The sequence below is a fragment of the Bacillus rossius genome, chromosome 15 (assembly GCF_032445375.1).
Source record: "Bacillus rossius redtenbacheri isolate Brsri chromosome 15, Brsri_v3, whole genome shotgun sequence".
NCBI lineage: Eukaryota > Metazoa > Arthropoda > Insecta > Phasmatodea > Bacillidae > Bacillus > Bacillus rossius.
Window position 1 is genome coordinate 43,830,381 of NC_086342.1, and position 12,854 is coordinate 43,843,234.

At 53.4% G+C, this 12,854-nt stretch overlaps 1 long non-coding RNA gene across 1 annotated transcript; it reads left to right on the forward strand.

Moving 5' to 3' along the window:
- Positions 1 to 832: 832 nt before the first annotated feature.
- LOC134539351 (uncharacterized) lies at positions 833 to 12,453 on the forward strand. The gene is made up of 2 exons (XR_010076295.1): positions 833 to 980; positions 12,279 to 12,453. It is a non-coding gene; the product is annotated as an uncharacterized LOC134539351 (long non-coding RNA).
- The last annotated feature ends 401 nt before the right edge of the window (positions 12,454 to 12,854 follow it).

Here is a 12,854-nt window from a genome sequence, read left to right on the forward strand (position 1 = left end):
GCAGCCATGCAGACATGCATCCATGCAGACTGCAGCTACGCAGCCATGCAGACATGCAGGCATGCAGACATGCAGGAGATGTGCCGTGGGGCATCCAGCGACTAGCAGACATGCAGGAGATGTGCCGTGGGGCATCCAGCGACTAGCAGACATGCAGGAGATGTGCCGTGGGGCATCCAGCGACTAGCAGACATGCAGGAGATGTGCCGTGGGGCATCCAGCGACTAGCAGACATGCAGGAGATGTGCCGTGGGGCATCCAGCGACTAGCAGACATGCAGGAGATGTGCCGTGGGGCATCCAGCGACTAGCAGACATGCAGGAGATGTGCCGTGGGGCATCCAGCGACTAGCAGACATGCAGGAGATGTGCCGTGGGGCATCCAGCGACTAGCAGACATGCAGGAGATGTGCCGTGGGGCATCCAGCGACTAGCAGACATGCAGGAGATGTGCCGTGGGGCATCCAGCGACTAGCAGACATGCAGGAGATGTGCCGTGGGGCATCCAGCGACTAGCAGACACCAAGTTCCTGTCCGCCCGGGTGAGGGCGCCTCAGGTCTCTGGCTCCACACTCAGCTGGAGTTCCTTGATATGTTATTTGCAGTGTTATTACAGTATTAATAAAAATTCGACAAGGAAACTAAATAAAACTACATTTAGATTTAATTTAACAACTTAAAAAATATTTATGTAAAAAGCACTTAAAGTTTTCATCGGTTATTTAAGGAAAAGGAAAAAAAACCTGGTGATATGTATAGTTGTGTTGATCCCTCTTCAGGTGTTACTGCTGTTACCTCGAGCGCAGGACTGCAGTGCACATCTGCCCTGAGCAGCCTGAGCCATCGCCGGGAACACCTCGCGACCCCACAGCTGGCCTCGTGCCCTCTGCCTGGGAATGACACATCACAGCTCCCACGAGCGGACTCTACCCCAGAAAGGACTGCTACGAGCTACGCCTCCCTGTGACACTCGAGCAACAGGTAAGAGACTTCAGGGGACTCGGCTCACTCCTGAGCGAATATGCCAGCAGGAGGTCGCTTCAGTGAAGTGGATTCGCCACCAGGAGGCACTATTCCGAGATAAACCTCCCTCATACATTCGCAAGACTTCAGAAGTCTCACCTCACTCCTAAACGCATGTACCAGGAGGTCACAACAGTGGGCTGGATTCTGCCCAAAGAAGGGACTGCTCCGAGCTAATACTCCCTCAGACACTCGTGCTCCAGGAGTCTCGGCTCACTCCTGAGTGCACGGACTAACACGAGGTCGCAGCAGCGGAGGTGGATTCGCCCCCAGAAGTGACTAGTCCGAGATACACCTCCCTTGGGGACTTTTGCACCAGGAGAGTGACGTTTTAAATCTCGACTCACTCCTGGGCGCATAGACCAACAGGATGTTGCAACCATGGTCTGGAACTACCTCCAGAGGGGACTGATCCGAGCTACATATCCCTCAGGTACTCGTGAAACAGTTTCGAAACTTCAGGAGTAACTTCTCTCTCCTCAGCGCCTAGACCAGCAGGAGGTTTGCACGAGCTGGCTTTACTATACCTCAGTAGGGAATGGTCCTAGCTACACCTCCCTCGAGTACACATGCACCAGGTTCGAGTCTTCAGGAGTCTGGACACACTCCTGAGTGCAGAGACCAGCAGGAGGTTTGCACGAGCTGGCTGTACTATACCTCAGTAGGGACTGGTCCTAGCTACACCTCCCTCGAGTACACATGCTCCAGGTTCGAGTCTTCAGGAGTCTGGACACACCCCTGAGTGCAGAGACCAGCAGGAGGTTTGCACGAGCTGGCTGTACTATACCTCAGTAGAGACTGGTCCTAGCTACACCTCCCTCGAGTACACATGCACCAGGTTCGAGTCTTCAGGAGTCTGGACACACTCCTGAGTGCAGAGACCAGCAGGAGGTTTGCACGAGCTGGTTGTACTATACCTCAGTAGGGACTGGTCCTAGCTACACCTCCCTCGAGTACACATGCTCCAGGTTCGAGTCTTCAGGAGTCTGGACACACTCCTGAGTGCAGAGACCAGCAGGAGGTTTGCACGAGCTGGCTCTACTAGCCCTCAGTAGGGACTGGTCCTAGCTACACCTCCCTCGAGTACACATGCACCAGGTTCGAGTCTTCAGGAGTCTGGACACACCCCTGAGTGCAGAGACCAGCAGGAGGTTTGCACGAGCTGGCTCTACTAGCCCTCAGTAGGGACTGGTCCTAGCTACACCTCCCTCGAGTACACATGCTCCAGGTTCGAGTCTTCAGGAGTCTGGACACACCCCTGAGTGCAGAGACCAGCAGGAGGTTTGCACGAGCTGGCTCTACTATACCTCAGTAGAGACTGGTCCTAGCTACACCTCCCTCGAGTACACATGCACCAGGTTCGAGTCTTCAGGAGTCTGGACACACCCCTGAGTGCAGAGACCAGCAGGAGGTTTGCACGAGCTGGCTCTACTATACCTCAGTAGAGACTGGTCCTAGCTACACCTCCCTCGAGTACACATGCACCAGGTTCGAGACTTCAGGAGTCTGGACACACTCCTGAGTGCAGAGACCAGCAGGAGGTTTGCACGAGCTGGCTGTACTATACCTCAGTAGGGACTGGTCCTAGCTACACCTCCCTCGAGTACACATGCTCCAGGTTCGAGTCTTCAGGAGTCTGGACACACTCCTCAGCGCATAGACCAGCAGGAGGTTTGCACGAGCTGGCTCTACTAGCCCTCAGTAGGGACTGGTCCTAGCTACACCTCCCTCGAGTACACATGCTCCAGGTTCGATTCTTCAGGAGTCTGGACACACTCCTGAGTGCAGAGATCAGCAGGAGGTTTGCACGAGCTGGCTCTACTAGCCCTCAGTAGGGACTGGTCCTAGCTACACCTCCCTCGAGTACACATGCTCCAGGTTCGAGTCTTCAGGAGTCTGGACACACTCCTGAGTGCAGAGACCAGCAGGAGGTTTGCACGAGCTGGCTCTACTAGCCCTCAGTAGGGACTGGTCCTAGCTACACCTCCCTCGAGTACACATGCTCCAGGTTCGATTCTTCAGGAGTCTGGACACACTCCTGAGTGCAGAGACCAGCAGGAGGTTTGCACGAGCTGGCTCTACTAGCCCTCAGTAGGGACTGGTCCTAGCTACACCTCCCTCGAGTACACATGCTCCAGGTTCGAGTCTTCAGGAGTCTGGACACACTCCTGAGTGCAGAGACCAGCAGGAGGTTTGCACGAGCTGGCTCTACTAGCCCTCAGTAGGGACTGGTCCTAGCTACACCTCCCTCGAGTACACATGCTCCAGGTTCGATTCTTCAGGAGTCTGGACACACTCCTGAGTGCAGAGACCAGCAGGAGGTTTGCACGAGCTGGCTCTACTAGCCCTCAGTAGGGACTGGTCCTAGCTACACCTCCCTCGAGTACACATGCTCCAGGTTCGAGTCTTCAGGAGTCTGGACACACTCCTGAGTGCAGAGACCAGCAGGAGGTTTGCACGAGCTGGCTCTACTAGCCCTCAGTAGGGACTGGTCCTAGCTACACCTCCCTCGAGTACACATGCTCCAGGTTCGATTCTTCAGGAGTCTGGACACACTCCTGAGTGCAGAGACCAGCAGGAGGTTTGCACGAGCTGGCTCTACTAGCCCTCAGTAGGGACTGGTCCTAGCTACACCTCCCTCGAGTACACATGCTCCAGGTTCGAGTCTTCAGGAGTCTGGACACACTCCTGAGTGCAGAGACCAGCAGGAGGTTTGCACGAGCTGGCTCTACTAGCCCTCAGTAGGGACTGGTCCTAGCTACACCTCCCTCGAGTACACATGCTCCAGGTTCGAGTCTTCAGGAGTCTGGACACACTCCTGAGTGCAGAGACCAGCAGGAGGTTTGCACGAGCTGGCTCTACTAGCCCTCAGTAGGGACTGGTCCTAGCTACACCTCCCTCGAGTACACATGCACCAGGTTCGATTCTTCAGGAGTCTGGACACACTCCTGAGTGCAGAGACCAGCAGGAGGTTTGCACGAGCTGGCTCTACTAGCCCTCAGTAGGGACTGGTCCTAGCTACACCTCCCTCGAGTACACATGCTCCAGGTTCGAGTCTTCAGGAGTCTGGACACACTCCTGAGTGCAGAGACCAGCAGGAGGTTTGCACGAGCTGGCTCTACTAGCCCTCAGTAGGGACTGGTCCTAGCTACACCTCCCTCGAGTACACATGCTCCAGGTTCGAGTCTTCAGGAGTCTGGACACACTCCTGAGTGCAGAGACCAGCAGGAGGTCGCAGGAGCTGGCTCTACTAGCCCTCAGTAGGGACTGGTCCTAGCTACACCTCCCTCGAGTACACATGCACCAGGTTCGAGTCTTCAGGAGTCTGGACACACTCCTGAGTGCAGAGACCAGCAGGAGGTTTGCACGAGCTGGCTCTACTAGCCCTCAGTAGGGACTGGTCCTAGCTACACCTCCCTCGAGTACACATGCTCCAGGTTCGAGTCTTCAGGAGTCTGGACACACTCCTGAGTGCAGAGACCAGCAGGAGGTTTGCACGAGCTGGCTCTACTAGCCCTCAGTAGGGACTGGTCCTAGCTACACCTCCCTCGAGTACACATGCTCCAGGTTCGAGTCTTCAGGAGTCTGGACACACTCCTGAGTGCAGAGACCAGCAGGAGGTTTGCACGAGCTGGCTCTACTAGCCCTCAGTAGGGACTGGTCCTAGCTACACCTCCCTCGAGTACACATGCACCAGGTTCGAGTCTTCAGGAGTCTGGACACACTCCTGAGTGCAGAGACCAGCAGGAGGTTTGCACGAGCTGGCTCTACTAGCCCTCAGTAGGGACTGGTCCTAGCTACACCTCCCTCGAGTACACATGCTCCAGGTTCGAGTCTTCAGGAGTCTGGACACACTCCTGAGTGCAGAGACCAGCAGGAGGTCGCAGGAGCTGGCTCTACTAGCCCTCAGTAGGGACTGGTCCTAGCTACACCTCCCTCGAGTACACATGCACCAGGTTCGAGTCTTCAGGAGTCTGGACACACTCCTGAGTGCAGAGACCAGCAGGAGGTTTGCACGAGCTGGCTCTACTAGCCCTCAGTAGGGACTGGTCCTAGCTACACCTCCCTCGAGTACACATGCTCCAGGTTCGAGTCTTCAGGAGTCTGGACACACTCCTGAGTGCAGAGACCAGCAGGAGGTTTGCACGAGCTGGCTCTACTAGCCCTCAGTAGGGACTGGTCCTAGCTACACCTCCCTCGAGTACACATGCTCCAGGTTCGAGTCTTCAGGAGTCTGGACACACTCCTGAGTGCAGAGACCAGCAGGAGGTCGCAGGAGCTGGCTCTACTAGCCCTCAGTAGGGACTGGTCCTAGCTACACCTCCCTCGAGTACACATGCACCAGGTTCGAGTCTTCAGGAGTCTGGACACACTCCTGAGTGCAGAGACCAGCAGGAGGTTTGCACGAGCTGGCTCTACTAGCCCTCAGTAGGGACTGGTCCTAGCTACACCTCCCTCGAGTACACATGCACCAGGTTCGAGTCTTCAGGAGTCTGGACACACTCCTGAGTGCAGAGACCAGCAGGAGGTTTGCACGAGCTGGCTCTACTAGCCCTCAGTAGAGACTGGTCCTAGCTACACCTCCCTCGAGTACACATGCTCCAGGTTCGAGTCTTCAGGAGTCTGGACACACTCCTGAGTGCAGAGACCAGCAGGAGGTTTGCACGAGCTGGCTCTACTAGCCCTCAGTAGGGACTGGTCCTAGCTACACCTCCCTCGAGTACACATGCACCAGGTTCGAGTCTTCAGGAGTCTGGACACACTCCTGAGTGCAGAGACCAGCAGGAGGTCGCAGGAGCTGGCTCTACTAGCCCTCAGTAGGGACTGGTCCTAGCTACACCTCCCTCGAGTACACATGCACCAGGTTCGAGTCTTCAGGAGTCTGGACACACTCCTGAGTGCAGAGACCAGCAGGAGGTTTGCACGAGCTGGCTCTACTAGCCCTCAGTAGAGACTGGTCCTAGCTACACCTCCCTCGAGTACACATGCACCAGGTTCGAGTCTTCAGGAGTCTGGACACACTCCTGAGTGCAGAGACCAGCAGGAGGTTTGCACGAGCTGGCTCTACTAGCCCTCAGTAGAGACTGGTCCTAGCTACACCTCCCTCGAGTACACATGCTCCAGGTTCGAGTCTTCAGGAGTCTGGACACACTCCTGAGTGCAGAGACCAGCAGGAGGTTTGCACGAGCTGGCTCTACTAGCCCTCAGTAGGGACTGGTCCTAGCTACACCTCCCTCGAGTACACATGCACCAGGTTCGAGTCTTCAGGAGTCTGGACACACTCCTGAGTGCAGAGACCAGCAGGAGGTCGCAGGAGCTGGCTCTACTAGCCCTCAGTAGGGACTGGTCCTAGCTACACCTCCCTCGAGTACACATGCACCAGGTTCGAGTCTTCAGGAGTCTGGACACACTCCTGAGTGCAGAGACCAGCAGGAGGTTTGCACGAGCTGGCTCTACTAGCCCTCAGTAGAGACTGGTCCTAGCTACACCTCCCTCGAGTACACATGCTCCAGGTTCGAGTCTTCAGGAGTCTGGACACACTCCTGAGTGCAGAGACCAGCAGGAGGTTTGCACGAGCTGGTTCTACTAGCCCTCAGTAGGGACTGGTCCTAGCTACACCTCCCTCGAGTACACATGCACCAGGTTCGAGTCTTCAGGAGTCTGGACACACTCCTGAGTGCAGAGACCAGCAGGAGGTCGCAGGAGCTGGCTCTACTAGCCCTCAGTAGGGACTGGTCCTAGCTACACCTCCCTCGAGTACACATGCACCAGGTTCGAGTCTTCAGGAGTCTGGACACACTCCTGAGTGCAGAGACCAGCAGGAGGTTTGCACGAGCTGGCTCTACTAGCCCTCAGTAGAGACTGGTCCTAGCTACACCTCCCTCGAGTACACATGCTCCAGGTTCGAGTCTTCAGGAGTCTGGACACACTCCTGAGTGCAGAGACCAGCAGGAGGTTTGCACGAGCTGGCTCTACTAGCCCTCAGTAGGGACTGGTCCTAGCTACACCTCCCTCGAGTACACATGCACCAGGTTCGAGTCTTCAGGAGTCTGGACACACTCCTGAGTGCAGAGACCAGCAGGAGGTCGCAGGAGCTGGCTCTACTAGCCCTCAGTAGGGACTGGTCCTAGCTACACCTCCCTCGAGTACACATGCTCCAGGTTCGAGTCTTCAGGAGTCTGGACACACTCCTGAGTGCAGAGACCAGCAGGAGGTTTGCACGAGCTGGCTCTACTAGCCCTCAGTAGGGACTGGTCCTAGCTACACCTCCCTCGAGTACACATGCACCAGGTTCGAGTCTTCAGGAGTCTGGACACACTCCTGAGTGCAGAGACCAGCAGGAGGTTTGCACGAGCTGGCTCTACTAGCCCTCAGTAGGGACTGGTCCTAGCTACACCTCCCTCGAGTACACATGCACCAGGTTCGAGTCTTCAGGAGTCTGGACACACTCCTGAGTGCAGAGACCAGCAGGAGGTTTGCACGAGCTGGCTCTACTAGCCCTCAGTAGGGACTGGTCCTAGCTACACCTCCCTCGAGTACACATGCACCAGGTTCGAGTCTTCAGGAGTCTGGACACACTCCTGAGTGCAGAGACCAGCAGGAGGTTTGCACGAGCTGGCTCTACTAGCCCTCAGTAGAGACTGGTCCTAGCTACACCTCCCTCGAGTACACATGCACCAGGTTCGAGTCTTCAGGAGTCTGGACACACTCCTGAGTGCAGAGACCAGCAGGAGGTTTGCACGAGCTGGCTCTACTAGCCCTCAGTAGGGACTGGTCCTAGCTACACCTCCCTCGAGTACACATGCACCAGGTTCGAGTCTTCAGGAGTCTGGACACACTCCTGAGTGCAGAGACCAGCAGGAGGTTTGCACGAGCTGGCTCTACTAGCCCTCAGTAGGGACTGGTCCTAGCTACACCTCCCTCGAGTACACATGCACCAGGTTCGAGTCTTCAGGAGTCTGGACACACTCCTGAGTGCAGAGACCAGCAGGAGGTTTGCACGAGCTGGCTCTACTAGCCCTCAGTAGAGACTGGTCCTAGCTACACCTCCCTCGAGTACACATGCACCAGGTTCGAGTCTTCAGGAGTCTGGACACACTCCTGAGTGCAGAGACCAGCAGGAGGTTTGCACGAGCTGGCTCTACTAGCCCTCAGTAGGGACTGGTCCTAGCTACACCTCCCTCGAGTACACATGCACCAGGTTCGAGTCTTCAGGAGTCTGGACACACTCCTGAGTGCAGAGACCAGCAGGAGGTTTGCACGAGCTGGCTCTACTAGCCCTCAGTAGAGACTGGTCCTAGCTACACCTCCCTCGAGTACACATGCTCCAGGTTCGAGTCTTCAGGAGTCTGGACACACTCCTGAGTGCAGAGACCAGCAGGAGGTTTGCACGAGCTGGCTCTACTAGCCCTCAGTAGGGACTGGTCCTAGCTACACCTCCCTCGAGTACACATGCACCAGGTTCGAGTCTTCAGGAGTCTGGACACACTCCTGAGTGCAGAGACCAGCAGGAGGTTTGCACGAGCTGGCTCTACTAGCCCTCAGTAGAGACTGGTCCTAGCTACACCTCCCTCGAGTACACATGCACCAGGTTCGAGTCTTCAGGAGTCTGGACACACTCCTGAGTGCAGAGACCAGCAGGAGGTTTGCACGAGCTGGCTCTACTAGCCCTCAGTAGGGACTGGTCCTAGCTACACCTCCCTCGAGTACACATGCTCCAGGTTCGAGTCTTCAGGAGTCTGGACACACTCCTGAGTGCAGAGACCAGCAGGAGGTTTGCACGAGCTGGCTTTACTAGCCCTCAGTAGAGACTGGTCCTAGCTACACCTCCCTCGAGTACACATGCTCCAGGTTCGAGTCTTCAGGAGTCTGGACACACTCCTGAGTGCAGAGACCAGCAGGAGGTTTGCACGAGCTGGCTCTACTAGCCCTCAGTAGGGACTGGTCCTAGCTACACCTCCCTCGAGTACACATGCACCAGGTTCGAGTCTTCAGGAGTCTGGACACACTCCTGAGTGCAGAGACCAGCAGGAGGTTTGCACGAGCTGGCTCTACTAGCCCTCAGTAGGGACTGGTCCTAGCTACACCTCCCTCGAGTACACATGCACCAGGTTCGAGTCTTCAGGAGTCTGGACACACTCCTGAGTGCAGAGACCAGCAGGAGGTTTGCACGAGCTGGCTCTACTAGCCCTCAGTAGAGACTGGTCCTAGCTACACCTCCCTCGAGTACACATGCACCAGGTTCGAGTCTTCAGGAGTCTGGACACACTCCTGAGTGCAGAGACCAGCAGGAGGTTTGCACGAGCTGGCTCTACTAGCCCTCAGTAGGGACTGGTCCTAGCTACACCTCCCTCGAGTACACATGCTCCAGGTTCGAGTCTTCAGGAGTCTGGACACACCCCTGAGTGCAGAGACCAGCAGGAGGTTTGCACGAGCTGGCTCTACTAGCCCTCAGTAGGGACTGGTCCTAGCTACACCTCCCTCGAGTACACATGCTCCAGGTTCGAGTCTTCAGGAGTCTGGACACACTCCTGAGTGCAGAGACCAGCAGGAGGTTTGCACGAGCTGGCTCTACTAGCCCTCAGTAGAGACTGGTCCTAGCTACACCTCCCTCGAGTACACATGCACCAGGTTCGAGTCTTCAGGAGTCTGGACACACTCCTGAGTGCAGAGACCAGCAGGAGGTTTGCACGAGCTGGCTCTACTAGCCCTCAGTAGGGACTGGTCCTAGCTACACCTCCCTCGAGTACACATGCACCAGGTTCGAGTCTTCAGGAGTCTGGACACACTCCTGAGTGCAGAGACCAGCAGGAGGTCGCAGGAGCTGGCTCTACTAGCCCTCAGTAGGGACTGGTCCTAGCTACACCTCCCTCGAGTACACATGCTCCAGGTTCGAGTCTTCAGGAGTCTGGACACACTCCTGAGTGCAGAGACCAGCAGGAGGTTTGCACGAGCTGGCTCTACTAGCCCTCAGTAGGGACTGGTCCTAGCTACACCTCCCTCGAGTACACATGCTCCAGGTTCGAGTCTTCAGGAGTCTGGACACACTCCTGAGTGCAGAGACCAGCAGGAGGTTTGCACGAGCTGGCTCTACTAGCCCTCAGTAGGGACTGGTCCTAGCTACACCTCCCTCGAGTACACATGCTCCAGGTTCGAGTCTTCAGGAGTCTGGACACACTCCTGAGTGCAGAGACCAGCAGGAGGTTTGCACGAGCTGGCTCTACTAGCCCTCAGTAGGGACTGGTCCTAGCTACACCTCCCTCGAGTACACATGCTCCAGGTTCGAGTCTTCAGGAGTCTGGACACACTCCTGAGTGCAGAGACCAGCAGGAGGTTTGCACGAGCTGGCTCTACTAGCCCTCAGTAGGGACTGGTCCTAGCTACACCTCCCTCGAGTACACATGCTCCAGGTTCGAGTCTTCAGGAGTCTGGACACACTCCTGAGTGCAGAGACCAGCAGGAGGTTTGCACGAGCTGGCTCTACTAGCCCTCAGTAGGGACTGGTCCTAGCTACACCTCCCTCGAGTACACATGCTCCAGGTTCGAGTCTTCAGGAGTCTGGACACACTCCTGAGTGCAGAGACCAGCAGGAGGTTTGCACGAGCTGGCTCTACTAGCCCTCAGTAGGGACTGGTCCTAGCTACACCTCCCTCGAGTACACATGCTCCAGGTTCGAGTCTTCAGGAGTCTGGACACACTCCTGAGTGCAGAGACCAGCAGGAGGTCGCAGGAGCGGGCTGATCTCGCCTCCTCGACAGACACTGGTGGAAGGTCAAGCTGTCTCTGCACGGTACACCTGACCAGCCAGAGAGCCAGGCACCAGAGCATGTAGCGAGCCTGGTTAGTGCCCACGCTCTATGCACTGTATATCCAGCAGCTGGGAACATGACCTCGCGTGTTCACGGGTACTGAAGTCACCTGTGGCAGACTCCACAGTCCGCCCAGAGAGTGTTTCCTGAAGCCGTCCAGTAGTTCGTCAGCTCCTGAGACTTGCACTTAGCTAACTGGCCTTCTGAGTCGTCAGCTGGCCTTTTGGCTTCTTTTATACGCGGTGGGTACATAGTGTGCAGCGTGATGTTCACGTCTTGTAGCAGGGAACAAGTCCAGCCGATAGGAATTAACAAGAACATTTTTTTGAAAATTTACTTTTGCATCACCACTGAAAAATTTTTGCTTTACTTCACATGAATTTATATTTTCCATCCCAAAATGCATATTATTTTTTTACTGGAACTTCATAAAAAATTTAAAACTTTTCTGTCTAACTAAGATTTCATACAAAAACTTAAAGTTAGAAGCCGTTTTTTTTTGGCTTAGAAATATGCCCTACTCAATACAAGCAGCAATGTTTTACAGACTGTTCGTAAAAGGTTATTTTATTTTTATGTGGTAAATTAGTTCAGTTATGTTTTATTTTAGTTCTAGTGAAAACTCACATTTTAATGACTATGCTGAAATAAATCACATTTTTCTTATGTGTCCCATACAGCTAAGTACAAAAATATGATAGTTTCACACAGACTCCTGCCAATGTTCGCAGCTGAAGTCAGGATGCTTGATAACTTAGCAATCTTGTACGAGCCTAAAATACAGATTTGGTAAGCTTGAACAGGAGTCAAAATTATCACGGAAAAATAAATGAAATTTATGAAATATATCTTTAGTCTGTACAACGTGTCCTTGACTTTAACAATGCTAAAAAAAATAATGAGCACCATGTTGTCAAAACCTTTTCAAAAGCTTTCAGAAGCTTTTCAATAATATAATTTCATTTATTATTTTCCGTGACAAAAATGCTTGAATGCTCTTGTTATAAAAGAAGCTCACAGAATCTAATGCATTAATTTAAAGAATATCTTCGCCTTTCGAAAAAATTGTTTTTCCTTAGTGAAACAAAAAATCAATAAATTTTAATATTGACTTATGTAACGGAAAAAAAATTATATATTTTTATTTAATTATCAAAATATGGCCTTTAATTCTAGTGAGTTTGTTTTTAAAAGTGTATGATTTAGTTGTGTCAATAAATACAATTTTGGGACTTTTTTTAACAATAAAATAATTAGTTGACAACTATGCACAAAAATTAAAAGTGACATTTCTAAAAGAATTAAACTTTGCCTTATTAAAAATAAACCGCAGGCTGTTAATAACTGAAAGTATTGGTAAATATAGAATTATCCGTGTTTCGTACATGAGTAACCGGCGATGCAGAGGTTAGGTTACGAGAACAGGAGCTAGTGTTTGTCTCTCCAGAAAGCGCCATCACTCCAGCTGAGAGCAGTGACGTCACCGCGCGGCGGCTGAGTGATAGCTGGAGGCTCGCGACTCCCTGCAGCTGATAACAGTTCAGCGACCTGCCGGGCGAACCTGCTCGCCTTATCTCGCACCTGGCGGACCAGCCGCACAACTCCCGAGCAGCGAGGCATTGGTAGGTTACCTCTGTTCACGTACACGTATCGTAACCAAGTCTGTTCAAAAACATTTAATAAGTTGTGTACCCAACATATGGCCTTAAGAAACTTGTGAGTTTTTAAAAATTTATGTATTTAGTTGTGTGGATAAAAATATTTTCTGACCTTTATAACAATAAGAATATTTTATTCACAATTACGCAGAAGGTAACTGCTCCCTGATGATGGCGACTGCAATGTCGACAAAAACGTCGGTGAATTATTCGCCAAGGACACGGCTACAACCCAGCAGCCAAGCTACTTCAGAGAATGGCCGTGAAAGCCTGCGAACAATATTATTGTGTGTTGTTCTTCTCGCGGTAGCCGAAGAAACCACACACTTACCTGCGGCTCCAGATACACTTGAACACACTCTCTG